Here is a 14,501-nt window from a genome sequence, read left to right as displayed (position 1 = left end):
TACAGGGGTATTGCACCTCAACCCAGAGGTGTGATATTCCACTCCCGGGTAAGGATGGAGTGTGGAACTGAGCTCAGATAGACTGCATGCACTACATACATCCCATTTCAGAGGAGCAGGCCGACGGTACTCCCACTTAGAAATGTGCAGGTACAACCGAGCCTGTTCCTGGCTGGAGTGGGAGGGGGGTGGTACATCCCATGTAGTGTAGGGGCAGATAGGGGGAGCAGTCTGGGTAGTGATAGGAGCTCATTGGGTGCTGGTCACCTGAGCTCACACATAGAGGGATATATAAGGAGGGCACCAACTTAGATCAGGGTCAGTCAGCTGCAGAGGACAAGTTCAGACGCAGAAAGTGAGTTGGAGAGGAGAGAGAAGGAAACAGCAGCCCTGGAGAGAGAGAGAGTGGAGCAGAGAAAGACCCAGAGGGGGAAGACTGAAGGGACCCAAGAACCCAAATTAGAGCACCGGGTGAGGAGTCAGCATCAGGGTACCGGAACCCAAGCTGGTGGGGGCAAAAACAATCCCTAGCCAGAGACCGGAGATCGTGGGCAGCGTTTGCCACGGTCACCCACCATATTCACCCCGAAGGCACACCACATGAAGGGTCAGGGAACCCAGGGCCAAGGGTGTCCCAACAGAAGGCCCGAGGGAGCTGGACCTAGGTGAATCACTGGTGGGGACGGCTGAAGAAAGGACAGAGGGAGAGCTCAGGGCCACGCTCCGGACTTGTTTGGGGGTTGGCTGGATCCAGGACCTGGTGGACGCAGCACGGCTCGGGTGGTCACTAGCAGCTGGAGTGACCAGTACAACATCTGCAGTAAGTAAACACCCTTAACTGCACAACCCGAGTCTGTCTTCATTGCCGGCTGCACCGCACCACCACAACCCCCATCCTCTGCGCCTGTCCCCTCTGAGGCTATACCCCTCCCGTTGGGGGTTATCCCACCAAGCTGCGCATCCACCATCAGCCTCAGCGGACCCTGCTGCAGCGGCGGCCACAGTGACCGCATCACAACGGGTGGCGTAGTCGACACAAAAGAACTTTAGTAACATCTGTAGAACTGCCACATCACACTGAGCTTGACGCCCTGGGCACGGGACCGGGTCACAGCCGCTCGGAGACTACAACCCCCCATCTGATCCGGTGCCGGGTATTCCCCTCAAAAAGGAATATGTCCCAGGGGGCGCGTCACATGCACTGTTTTTAAATTTCAATTGTCTATGGTTTAGTGCAGTGATTTTCAACCAGTGTTCCGCGGCACACTAGTGTGCCGCGACACATGGTCGGGTGTGCCGCGGGGAAAGTTCCCCAAACTATGGTGCCCCCTGTGTTTTGTTTCCCGGCAATGCGCTCGATGCGCAGTCACGCCTTCTTACAATGTAGGAGACGTGTACAATAACATAATGACTTAATGACGTTACCGAGGCCGGCGCGTCATCCTGAGAGCGGAGAGACTCTCGCATTTGCCTACCGCCAAGGTAATGCCCACCAATAATGCTGACTATATGAGCTTTTGCCTGAGTATATGAACTGTTGGCAGAATACTCAGCATATGAGCAGGTACTTTTAGTACTCCAGCAGTATACTGCATATAACAATGAGAAATGTAAAATGAGAAATACTATAGTCATGAGGCTGGAGTACTACAAGTACCAGCTCATATGCTGAGTATATGAGCTGGCACTTGTACTCTGGCCTCATGGCCATAGTACTTCTCATTGTACCCCTTTATATTGCAGTATATGAGCCACATAATAATCAGCACCATATACTGTGGCGCTGTACAGTGCACATCACCACAGTATATGATGCTGATAATCATGTGCTCATATACGTGGGACTGTATTTATGAGGTTACATGGGATTGAATATATGAGGGGGTTATCCTTTTTGATTTCACTTTTTTAAAATAAATAATTCATTGAAAGGACCTCTGCCAGGCATATTTCACTCTTGAGGGCTAAAAAAGTAGCTCTTGTGGTGGTAAGAAGCTGATTTAAAACCCCCAAGAGTGAACTCCGTGAGAGTTGTATGTATGGAATAATAAATGATATTAGTACCGTTCTTCAGCAGTCATGTCCTGCTTGAATTGACTCTAGTGGCGTAGCACTTGGCAGCCAGCTCTATTCTACTTATAGAGAAAGCTGAGTGCTACGTCACTAGTGTCAATTCAAGCAGGAAATGCAGACCGTAGTAATATAAGTTATTATCACACACATACAGCTCTCGCGAAGTTCACTCTTGGGGGGTTTAAATCAGCTTCTTGTCACCACGAGAGCTGCTTTTTAAGTCCTCAGGAATGAAATATGCCTAGCAGAGGTCCTTTAAGTGTGGCAGATAATGTAATACTCTTCTATTTTAGTGTGTGGCTGCGCACACTATCTCAGCAGTGATGGAGAAGTATTTGAGAATGGAAAAGGCAAATGCCGAACAGGACCCTGGACACAATTCTAACCCAAATGAAGGCCCTAGTATGAGAGTTCGACAAAAGAAAAAAGACAAGACGGTGAGCTCAAGGCAATACAGTGAAAGCTATCTTTCATTTGGATTTACTTCCACTGGGGATGCGACAGCACCAACACCACTGTGCTTGGTGTGTGGTGAGAAGCTTTCCAATAGCGCTATAGTGCCAAGCAAACTTAAACGCCATCTCCAAACGAAACACCCTTCCGTTCAAAATAAACCGATGGAGTATTTTGTACGCTTACATACAAACAATGAGAAAGGGGCAACTTTTTTGAGAAAAAGCACAAAGGTAAATGAGAGAGCCCTCAAAGCTAGCTACCTTGTTGCTGAACTCATAGCTAAATCAAAAAAGTCCCACACTGTGGCAGAAACATTAATACTACCAGCTTGTAAAGCTATTGTAAATGAGATGCTTGGCCCTGAAGCAGCTAAAGAGATAGCTAAAGTGCCTCTCTCTGATAACACAATTGCCAGACGGATTGATGACTTGTCTGCGGATATTGAAACAGTTGTTTTGGAAAAGGTGCGCATCAGGAAGAAATTTGCCTTGCAACTTGATGAGTCGACGGATATCAGTGGACATTGTCAGTTGTTGGCCAATGTGCGTTTTGTGGATGGTGAAGCCATTAGAGAAAACTTCCTATTTTGCAAGGCACTGACAGAAAAATCAACAGGAGAGGCAATATTCCAAGTCACATCGGAATATCTTGATAAAAGTGGACTTACATGGGAAAACTGCACAGGTGTCTGCACTGATGGAGCCGCAGCCATGGTCGGGCGCATCAAAGGCTTTGTAAGTAGGGTTAAAGAAAGAAACCCAGATGTTCTTGCTACCCACTGTTTCTTGCACCGTGAGGCCCTCGTTGCAAAGACCTTACCAGCAGATCTAGCTCCTGTGTTGGATGATGTTGTGCGCATAGTGAACTTTGTGAAGACGCGACCTTTGAGATGTCGCTTATTTGCGTCTTTGTGTACAGAAATGGGAGCGGAACATAAAATCTTATTGCTCCACACGGAGGTCAGGTGGCTGTCACGCGGCAAAGTGCTGGCCCGTGTGTATGAGTTGCGAGAGGAACTTAAAATATTTCTTACAAACGAGAGGTCCGATTATTCAAAGCTGCTTGCAAGTGATGAGTGGTGTGCAAAGCTGGCATACCTGGCTGATATATTTCAATATCTGAATGAACTAAACACACGGATGCAAGGTCGAAATGAAAACCTGCTTACAAGCACTGATAAAATGAACGGATTCCGTTTAAAGGTGCAGCTCTGGCAACAACATGTGCAGGGTGGCTACCTTCAGATGTTCCCACTCACCGAGAAACTGCATGATGACAATACTGCTGCAATGTGCAAAGCGATTGGCAGACATTTGAAAACTCTTGAGGAGAAGTTATCGTTCTATTTCTCTTCAGCCTTCACAGAATGCCTTGACTGGGTTAGGGACCCATACAGCTCATTATCCGTTGCTGGAAAGGACATGACTTTAAAGGAGCAAGAGGAACTCGTTGAACTGAAGCAAGATCGCGGTTTAAAGCTAAAGTTTGCTGATCTTCCTTTGGACAGTTTTTGGTTATCTGTTGCCAAGGAGTTCCCCATTCTGGCCAACAAAGCTATTTTGACATTGCTCCCATTTTCAACCACATATCTATGTGAGCTGGGCTTCTCAAGCTTGACTGCGATAAAAACTAAAAACAGGGAGAAACTGAGAACTGTTGAGGAAGAGCTTCGTGTGTGTCTTTCCACCATTCCTGCCAGGTTATCCCTTTTGTGTTTATCAAAACAGGCCCAGGTTTCACACTGAGTGAGTAAAATAAATTTAGAATCTATATTATTAACTATATGTATAATATGACTGTTTTAGTGTCATTTTGTGCTATTTTGGTTGGTGGTGTGCCCCAGGATTTTCTAAGTATAAAAAGTGTGCCGCGGCTCAAAAAAGGTTGAAAATCACTGGTTTAGTGGATGGAGGCAGGCTGCTATGATGTCTCATAGACAGTACACAGAGCAATGAGGGATTCCTGCCCTCTTGTCTCTGGATAGCATACCCTTAGAAACAGCAACAGCACTAATGACATTATACTGGAGTACTAATCAGAGTAGCTGTGAATCCTGGGTGCCAGTATAAACACTTTACCCAAAGCAGCAGCAGTTTCTGTGTCTCTCTGCCTCTGTCTTTCTTTAGCTCTCCAACCTCCCACTTTGCTTTCCATAGAATTCAGCACAGAGAATGTAACCTGATCCCAAAGTGATCTATAAAGGCATGTCAAGTGAAGAAATAAGCAAATATGATATTTTACACAATATCATATATTTGCCTTTACAATACTATTGTTTTATGTAGAGTCTCTTGGAAGTACAATGATCATTTAAAGTAGCAGGTAAGTGATTTTTTTATTCATTCTGTTACTGGATCCGTTATATATAATTCATCTAATAATATATTTTTTAGAAGTTCTTTCGTATCTAAAAATTCTTGGTAAACTTGCCCTCAGTTACATTATGTGTTCTCATTGTGACGCCTTTGGAATATCCTGCCTTTATTTTCTATGAGGAGGGACACCATCTCAGTTACTAGAACCTCCATTATGAAATCACATGGACTGTGCCACAGAAGGTCTTTACAAAAGTTAACAAACTCATATCTCAGTAACTGATGATGATAACACTGCTCCTATCAAATAGTTATAATGAATATGATGTATACTGTATTCTCATAGTCTATCTTACTTAAAACAATGTAAATGGAAGGTTAGTAATACAGTGTGTGTAGAAATATTAGTTGAGTATTTTAAAGATATCATTTTTATGCAGATTTTCCAATGCCAAGCTGGATAAACTTGCATGCTTACTTATTTGAAGCATATCAGATGATTTTCATTTGTGTGAGGAGGGTGCAGCGTAAGGATACAACACCCTTTATCAGGGTATGTAGAATTATTAGGCAGCTTGTTTATCTCAGGCAAAATGGGCCAAAATAGAGATTTAACTGACTCGTAAAAAAATGTGACTTTTCAAAGTCTTACAGAGGGATGCAGCACTCTTGAAATTGTTAAGATATTGGGGCTCAGTCACAGAACCATCAGAAGTTTTGTTGAAAATATCCAACAGAGTCGTAAAAAATGTGTTGAGAAAAAAAAAAGATGCTCATTCACTGCCAAAGGTTTGAGAAGAATCAAACATGAAGCAGCTAGGAACCCATTGTTCTTCAGTGCTGTCATATTCCAGAGCTGCAACCTCTCTGGAGGCCCAGAAGTACAAAGTGTTCAGTGCTCAGAGACAAGGCTGAGGTAAGGGAAGCTGAAATCCGACCTCCACTCAACGAGACACAGAAATGAAATCCACGTACACAAGGGACAAGGTCAACAGTCAATATTGCATGCTCAGGATCTACAGGTCCTCAGGCAGCACTGCATTCAATATAGGCACTTCATTGTGAGAAAACTTCGCTGTGCAATCCTCAAATGCATATATTGATCCAGAATCCAGAAATGCTGCCATCTTCAAATGAATCAAAATTAGAAATTCTTTATGGAAACCACAGACACAGTGTCCTGCAGACTCAAGAGGAGAGGGACCATCCAGCTTGTTATCAGCGCACAGTTCAAAATCCTGCATTTCTGATGTAGCGGCGTCAAAGAACACCGCAAGGCAGATTCAAGTATGGGACAGCAGACGAGAAGATCAAAACAAAACTCCTGCTTTATTATGTATAAAGAAATTATATGCCGGGAGATGAAAATAACAATATTTACAATAATGATATTATCAACATGAGAATAGGAAGATATAGCTGGAGCAAGTTATAAACTATGCTTCAGCTATGGCAAAGAAAGCTCAGAACAAACAGTGCACAAGAACTTTCACAAACTACTCTGAGCTAATCCTCTACCTGGCTTCCCACTAGTCAGGCCACGCTGGTAAAACATCCTAGATACAGCAAACTACGCTTAACCCTAACAGTTCACGCTGATGAGTCACTCACGGTTGCGCAGATCAGGCTCAGATGGCGGCCGTCGTTTGTTCCTGGTGGGAAAGAGCTGGATGAATTCAGTTGAGTCCTTTCCTTGTATATGGGATCTCTTTCTTGCAGACAGCAGGCAAGCTTTGTTTGACTCTCACAGAAATGGCTGACACGCTGTGTTGTGTGTTATCTCAAGTGTTCAATCTCCAGGGAAAAACGTTCAGGAAAAGTATAAATTTCACTTCTACTTGACAGTCCCCGACAACAAAACTTACCATGGTCCACAATCTTCTCCTTCCATAGAGTAACAGTGTCTTCTTTATAGTCTCTGTGATCAGAATCCTGCAGGAGTCTCTCCCTGTTACCTCAGACACACACTAAGTATCTACTTCCTGGTTCTTCTCTCTCAGCACATACCAAACACAGCAGGGGGAGGCGACTAGTCCAAACACAAGACTCAGAGGGGAGCATGATGCCTTAAAGTCACAGTGCATTCAATGTCCAATAAAAGAGCCGATCCCCTACATGCCTCCCTACTTAAAGACAGCCGTCCTCGGCCTCGCTGTAAAACTCTGAAAGAAATAAAGGCTTCATGCAGCGGTATACAACACAGGACCACTTTCATCACAATACATATGAGTGGACCAAATAAACTGATCAGCATTGTACCTTTCTGGTGGAATCCCTGCATTAGGCCTACTGGATCTCCGGAGATCTTGACTGTCCTCCATAGGCATAATGGCTGTGTGACTGTCCTCTTCAACTGAAGGTTCAGCTGGAGCTGTGGTTTCCGCCTCTCCGCGAGCTGGCAATGCATCCTTGTCGGGAATGTCAACTCCCACTGACTAAGGACCTTCCGTGGACTCAGCAACAGTCCACCAGTCTTTAACAAAGTCAAGGTCAGGAAAATTCAGTCTTGGTGAAGGAGCAGGAGGAGTAACTCTTGGGACAGGTGTTGGATCCTCGGAGCAGCGTGGTCGTAACATATTCCTATGTAGAGTTCTCCGACAAGACTCCTCATTTTCAGCTTGCACTTCGTTGGGATACACTCTCTTGATCACTTTGTATGGTTGTACCTCCCAACATCCATTCAGCTTCCCAATGGGGCGTTTTTCCCGCACAAGCACTCGGTCTCCAGGCTGGAGCAGAACTTTCTGAATTGGCGGTTCAATGTTGTGCACCTTCTCCTGTAGTCGCTGGCCTGCTAGCCGGCGGATTGTCTAAAGTCGTCACTGATGCTCTTTCACCCAGGAGGTGGTAGATCGTTCAGATAGATCCTCTGGCTGTTCCAGATTAGCTTGATGATTTCTCGGCCTGCTCTACCAAACAGTAGCGTGTATGGGGTGTAACTTGTGGTGGTGTGGACCCGATTGTTGTAGATCAAGAGTAGTTCGGGTACATAGCCAGGCTAATGTGTCTTCTTGTCTTCTACTAATGTCCTGAACAATCGAAGCAGAGTTTGATTAAAGCGCTCACAGGCCCCATTCCCTTGGGGGTGATATGGGGTTGTTCGGGACCTTTCAATGCCGTACAGTCGGTACAATACCTCTATCACTTTACCCTGAAAACATGCTCCTTGGTCTGAATGGATCCGCTTCGGACACACATAGACCCGGATGAAATCCTGACAGACGGCTCGTGCAGCAGCCTCAGCCGTCTGGTCCCGAGTCGGGGTGACCACCGCAAACTTTGAGAAGTGGTCGGTCATTACCAGGCAGTACTGTGGGCCTCTAATCAATTGTTCCACTAGGAGATAGTCTATCATCAACACTTCAAGTGGCTCCTTGGTCCGTATGGTCTGTATGGGTGCCCTCTGTTCTGTGCTTTTGGTGCGGTCACACATTCGACACTGTTGGTACACTTCTTCAATCGTCTCCTCCAGCCGGGGGCAATATATATAACTCTGCAGCCACTTGTAAGTCTTTCCCGGGCAGAAGTGAGCTCCAAACTCATGAGCTTCTTTGGCAATTTCTCGTGCCACTCTTCCAGGGACTACTAATAGAGATGAGCGAGCATGCTCGCTACTGCTCGGTGCTCGCCCGAGCATCTCACTGCTCAAGATGCTCGGCACTCGCAGAGTATTTCCGGGGTTGCTTGGCGGAAGCTCGGGTCCCCTCCCTGCATGTTTGGCGCTCTTTAGAGCGCCAATCAACATGCAGGGATTGCCTGCCACTCATTGTAATGCCGCAGCCATGGTGGTTGTGGAATTACAGTGATTGGTTGGCCGCACAGCGTCATCAGGTCTATATCAGACCTGGCGCTGCCATGCTCATCACAGTCGCTCCGGAATCAGGCAGAGTAGGGAGAGGTGCCACTGCGTCAGGGAGAGATTTGCTTGTGTATTAGGTAGTGTAGGGAGAAAAACTGTACATTACACATATCCATCTTAACAAACAGTCCTTTTGAGGACTAACTAATCCATCTGCAGAGATATCAGGCAGGCAGTGTATATAGGCAGGCAGGCAGGGTATATAGCAGACTGCAGTGCATATAGCACAAGAGGCTCCATTCCAATTCTGCCTTCTGCTGCTGTTAGATATTTCTATACAAAGGCCCGGTTCTCAGGGGCCAGGAATACTTTTTTTTGGATCTTAATCCTCATTATTTGCTTAAAAAGCAATCCAGAGAACACGTTTTTCTGTTCCATTTGCTTGATGGCACTTCAGAATACAGCCAGGTCCTTTCCATATTACAGAGCTAGAAATCCAGCTATTTAAAACTGTGTTTTCTCAGTCAAACGGATCACATATACGTTGTCAGAAAATACTGCCATTTCTGGCCTCCATTAAAAATTTCCTTTAGTGTGTCAGTGAAGCAATTCCCACCAGTTTGCTGTTCAAACTACTTACCTACAGGCCAGGTATTTAAAACTCTGTTTTCCCCGTCACACGGATCACATATAAGTTCTCTCCAAACTCAGTCATTTGTAGTGAGCGTGGAAGATACTGTCCTCCATTTAAAATGGGCAAGGCACGTGGCAAGGGACGGGGAACTGGACATGATGGCAATGGTGCATACAGAGGCCGAGGACAAGGCCGTGGGCAAGCTGAAATTGTGCCACAACAAACACCCACATCTTCTCGCCTGACCTTCCTGTCCCAATTCCTAGGGGACCGCAGCACACCACTATTGAACCCAGAGCAGTGTCAAAAGGTTGTTGGTTGGATAGCGGATAATGCTTCCAGTCACTTAGCCACCACCACCACCACCCTGTCTTCCACACGGTCAAGTCTCAGTAGACGTGAGTCTGGACCGCATATTCCTCACCCTGATCCTCCTTCCTCCCACCATGCCGAGTGACAACTGATCCCACACTTGGACAGTCTGAAAAGCTGTTCACTTTTCCATTTATAGATTTGGGTCTCTCACCCGGTCCACTTGAAGTGGGGCAAGAGGAGATCGCGTGTAGTGATGCCCAAATATTTGAGCAGCCACGGTCACACGAAGGCTGCTCAAAGTGTCACAAGAGGTGGACGATGATGAGACACAATTTCCAGAAAGTGAGGAGGAGGACCAGGGTGCGGAAGTGGAAGAAGAGGTGGTGGATAATATAGTAACTGACCCAACCTGACAAGAGGACATGCAGAGCGAGAACATCAGCACACAGGGGGAGGGAGGCAGAGCACCCCAACAGGCAGGAAAAAGCAGTGTGGTGGCTGCAGACAGAAGGCAGGCAACCATTCCCCGTAACACCAACACGAAGGAAGTTGCCAGTACAACTGTTAGGTCTTCCCGAGTCTGGTTGTTTTTTAAAGACTCTGCCGATAACCCCAAAAAGGCCATTGGCACCACCTGCCAGACCAGCATCAGCAGGGGTGGCAAAATGACCAGCCTGACCAAACCAGCATGATCAGGCACATGGCAGCAAAGCACCCGACTTTGTAGGCCGAATCCCAGGGTCCAAGAACAGTGTCTGCAGGTGGCATCATTGCTTCTTCCGCTGTTGTGCATGCAAGCCAATCCCCTGTCCATGGTGCATGCAAAGATGCCTCCTGCCCTGCACCTGTCGTTGCACACTCTCAAGTAGCAGCATCAGGAAGCACATCCATGTCCTTGTCCCAGCACAGCATTCAGTTATCCATACCCCAGTCCTTGGAATGCAAACGCAAATATGCAGCCAACGCCCCACAGGCCACACTACTAAATTCTCACATTTCACGACTGCTTGCACTCGAAATGTTGCCTTTTAGGCTCGTGGGGACGGAAGTATTCCACAACCTGATGGCGGCGGCCGTCCCTCGGTACTCAGTCCCCAGCCGCCACTATTTCTCCCGGTGTGCCGTCCCCGCATTACACAAGCACATGTCCCAAAACATTAGCCGTGCCCTCAACAACACAGTTACCGGGAAAGTCCACCTAACCACGGACACGTGGACAAGTGCTTGTGGGCAGGGACGGTACATCTCGCTGACGGCACACTGGGTTAACATAGTGGAAGCCGGGACCCAGTCGAACCTTGGGACGGAACACGTCCTCCCAACGGCAAGGATTGCGGGCCCTAGATCAATCAGGGTTGCCCCCACGGTCTACAGTTCCTGCACCTCATCCTCCTCAGCCTCCATCTCCGATATGACCACATCAGTCACAAGCTGGAAGCACTGCAGCACTGCCTCGGCCAAGCGGTAACAGGCTGTGCTGAAGCTAATATGCTTAGGTGACAAACCGCACAATGCTGAAGAGTTGTGGACAGCTCTGAAAGATCAGGCAGATCTGTGGCTCACACGGCTGAACCTACAGCCAGGCATGGTCGTGTGTGACAATGGCCGGAACCTGGTGGCGGGTCTGAGGCGAGGCAAGCTCACACACGTACCATGCCTGGCCCATGTGCTTAACCTCGTAGTTCAGCGGTTTCTCAAATCCTACCCGGAGCTGCCGGATCTGCTTGTTAAAGTACGCCACCTGTGTGCCCATTTTAGAGAGTCAGCTACAGCTTCCGCCACCCTTGCCGTGTTTCAGCAGCGTTTGCAGCTTCCGGCTCACAGACTGGTGTGTGATGTCCCCATACATTGGAACTCTACACTGCAGATGTTGGGAAGGATTTCTGAGCAGAAGAGGGCAGTTGTTGAGTACCAGCATCACCAAGGCCGTCGGTATTCAGTTCAGACTCCACACATAAGACCTCAGGAGTGGACATGGATGTCAGACATATATACCATCCTCCAAAACATTGAGGACTCCACCAAGATGGTGAGCGGCGATGACGCCATAATTAGCTTCACCATCCCGCTTCTCTGTCTTCTGAAACGTTCTCTGCTCACAATCAAAGAGGATGCATTGCAGGCGGAGCACAATAAGATGGAGCAAGGAACCATACAGAGTGATTACACACAGCCAAGCCTCATCTCATCCCAACGTGCATTGGGTGACAATGAGGAAGAGGAGGAGGAGGAAGGACAGGAGCTTGTTTCATGCACTATAGACGGTACTACCTGCACAGCTGTCATACCGTCTGTTCAGCGTGGATGGCCAGAGGACAGAGAGGAGGAGAAGGAGGAGGAGAGCATGGTCAGTCATCCTCTTGGTAAGGACATGGAAATCTTGCATGTTAGTAGTCTGACACGCATGGCTGAGTTTATTTTACGCTGCCTTTCCCATGACCCTCACGTTCTCAAAATTTTGGGTGATTGTCATTACTGGTTGGTGACACTTCTAGACCCACGCTACAAGGAGAACTTTATATCTCTTATTCCTGAGGTGGACAGGTCTCCAAAAATGGGGCTGTACCAGAAGGCCCTTGTTGCGGAACTATTAAAAAAATTCCCATTTGAAAACGCTGGCGGCAGAGGGCACACTTCGTTGGACAACCAAGGAGTACAGGCGAGAGAGACACAACTTAAATCCAGCAGACGCAGGGGAACACTGTCAAAGTTCTGGGAGAGTTTTCTCAGACCCTCCCATCGCACAGGCCCTGAGGCTCGGGGTACTCTCACAAGGAGTGCAAAGTTTGGGAAGATGCTGAGGGAGTACCTTGCCTACCGTACCAACGTCCTCCGTGATTCCTCTGTGCCTTATAATTATTGGGTATCCAAGCTGGATACGTGGAATGAACTGGCTCTCTATGCCTTGGAGGTCCTGGCCTGCCCTGCCACCAGCGTTTTATCAGAGCGGATTTTCAGTGCCGCTGGTGGAATTATAACTGATAAGCGCATCCGCCTGTCAACTGAAAATGCTGGCAGGCTGACTCTTGTAAAAATGAACAAGGGCTGGATTGAGCCAGACTTCTCAACACCACCGAATGATAGCAGCGTAACAAACTCAAATCCAGTGTCTTTTATTGGGAGGTGTATTCCCATGCACCTTTTCACACCCACACATGGGTATACGCTTCCTGATTTTGGCTATTTGCTCTTGCCCTCCTCCTTCTCCTCATCCTCCACCATCATATCACCAGAGTGACCGTGGTCCGTGATGTAACACCCACATAATTTTTTTAAAGGGTGCTTATGATGCCTGTAAAAAAAACTGTTATACAGTATGTTCATGTATACTCTTCAGGGGTAAATGTTTGTCAGCCCTTACACTTAGTGCATGGGCATTACAAGTATAGGAGGCCCGATCCTTTCTAATGGGTACATTTTTTTATGAGGCCCTCTTCCACGTCTTTTCCAAGGGGCATTGAAGTGCCTCCAAATTTTTGGCAGCCCTTGCCTTCACTGCATAGGCCAACACTATGGGAGAATCTCTCCTTTCTAATGGGAATTTGTCGTTGCTGTGGCCCTGCTCTATGTGTCTAACTTTTTAGTGGGGTTTTTCCTAAATTTGGTCAGCCGTTGGACTCACTGCATACCCTATAACTGTATAGCAGACTCTCTCCTTTCTAATGTGAATTTGTCGTTACTGTGGCCCTGCTCTATGTGTCTTTCAGAGGCCCTCCATCATCAATGAAACATGATGTGTCTGATGATGTGTCACACACCACATTGCCATATAAGGTTGTAAAATGTTAAAATGACATTTCCCGGTAAATGCATTTGCCTTAAAATATAACGTAAAAAAAACCCAGTAGGATCATTCTTTAGTATAAAAACAGAGTCGCCAATGTAACCTCAATGTAACCACATTGTTCAGCTCCTGCACCTCCTCCATCTCCGAAATGACCACATCAGTCACAAGCTGAAAGCACTGCAGCACTGCCTTGGCCAAGCGGCAACAGGCTGTGCTGAAGATAACATGCTTAATTCTTAGGTGACAAACTGCCCAGCACTGCAGAGTTGTTGAAAGCTGTAACACAGCACCTTGATCTGTGGCTCTCACCTCTGAACATAAAGCCAGGTATGGTCGTGTGTGACAATGGGCGGAACCTGGTGACGGAGAAATGACAGCCGGGGTAGATATGGTTTCCCTCTATGCCAGTCCTTTCACCGACCTAAAGAATATGGCTGTGGTGAAATACAACTCCCACTGAGAAGCTGTTTCAGATTGAAAAACATTGTGCCCACCAGAGGATTTGATTCTGAAGGCTCACCTTTCTCTCCCGCTCAAGAGCCCCATAGTAGCTGCAAAGTTAGTGCTATCATGAACTCTCCTGATGTAGAAGCCAGGGCACACCAGAGGATTCTCTGGTGGGACCGTCCAACCCTGCCGAGAAGCAGTCCTGGCTAAGAAAAGTGTGTGGGAAGGTTCCCGGACACTCTATGGCTTCTTTTTTACTGAGGTGGAAACCCACGCAAACACAGGGACATACAAAATCCTTGCAGATGTTGTCCTTGCTGGGATTTGAACCTAGGATCCCAGCGCTGCAAGGCTTCAGTGCTAACCACTGATCCAATGTGCTGCCGTTCACCCTCTGATATCTAACAGGCTGGAGAAACTTGCACCTACTGCCACTCTATCTTCAGCTCCTTTGTGAGAAACTAATGTATTTGGGCAGCCACTCAGTCTACAAAATAAAATTCCTGAGAAGGAAATTGGGGAAGGCTTCGCTACTGGTACTGGGATCAGTGCTAATACCATGGCGTTGTACTGGAAATATTCCAGGCTGGTAGGAGGCAAGCAGATTCCCTCAGAAAAGTACCAGTAGTAATGTTCAGGGACTCGCTCTTGTAGAAGGTGGAGACAACACAGGGA

At 47.2% G+C, this 14,501-nt stretch overlaps 1 protein-coding gene across 7 annotated transcripts in view; it reads right to left on the bottom strand.

Moving 5' to 3' along the window:
- The window catches only part of KCNIP4 (potassium voltage-gated channel interacting protein 4), a 929,844-nt gene that overhangs the window by 336,242 nt on the left and 579,101 nt on the right, over positions 1–14,501 (bottom strand). The window contains exon 1 of one of the 7 annotated variants that reach the window (XM_073646891.1): positions 6,710–6,798. The exons of 5 other annotated variants lie outside the window; for them this stretch is intronic. The gene's annotated coding sequence lies outside the window, so the exon portion shown is untranslated. Of the gene's footprint in view, positions 1–6,455; positions 6,578–6,709; positions 6,799–14,501 lie in introns of those variants that run through there. One more of the 7 variants, XM_073646909.1, reaches the window with a different exon arrangement.

Source organism: Phyllobates terribilis, unplaced genomic scaffold, assembly GCF_046119375.1.
Source record: "Phyllobates terribilis strain yellow unplaced genomic scaffold, ASM4611937v1 Scaffold_1__5_contigs__length_1240528914, whole genome shotgun sequence".
Taxonomy (NCBI): domain Eukaryota; kingdom Metazoa; phylum Chordata; class Amphibia; order Anura; family Dendrobatidae; genus Phyllobates; species Phyllobates terribilis.
This window is presented reverse-complemented; position numbering and strand designations above follow the sequence as displayed.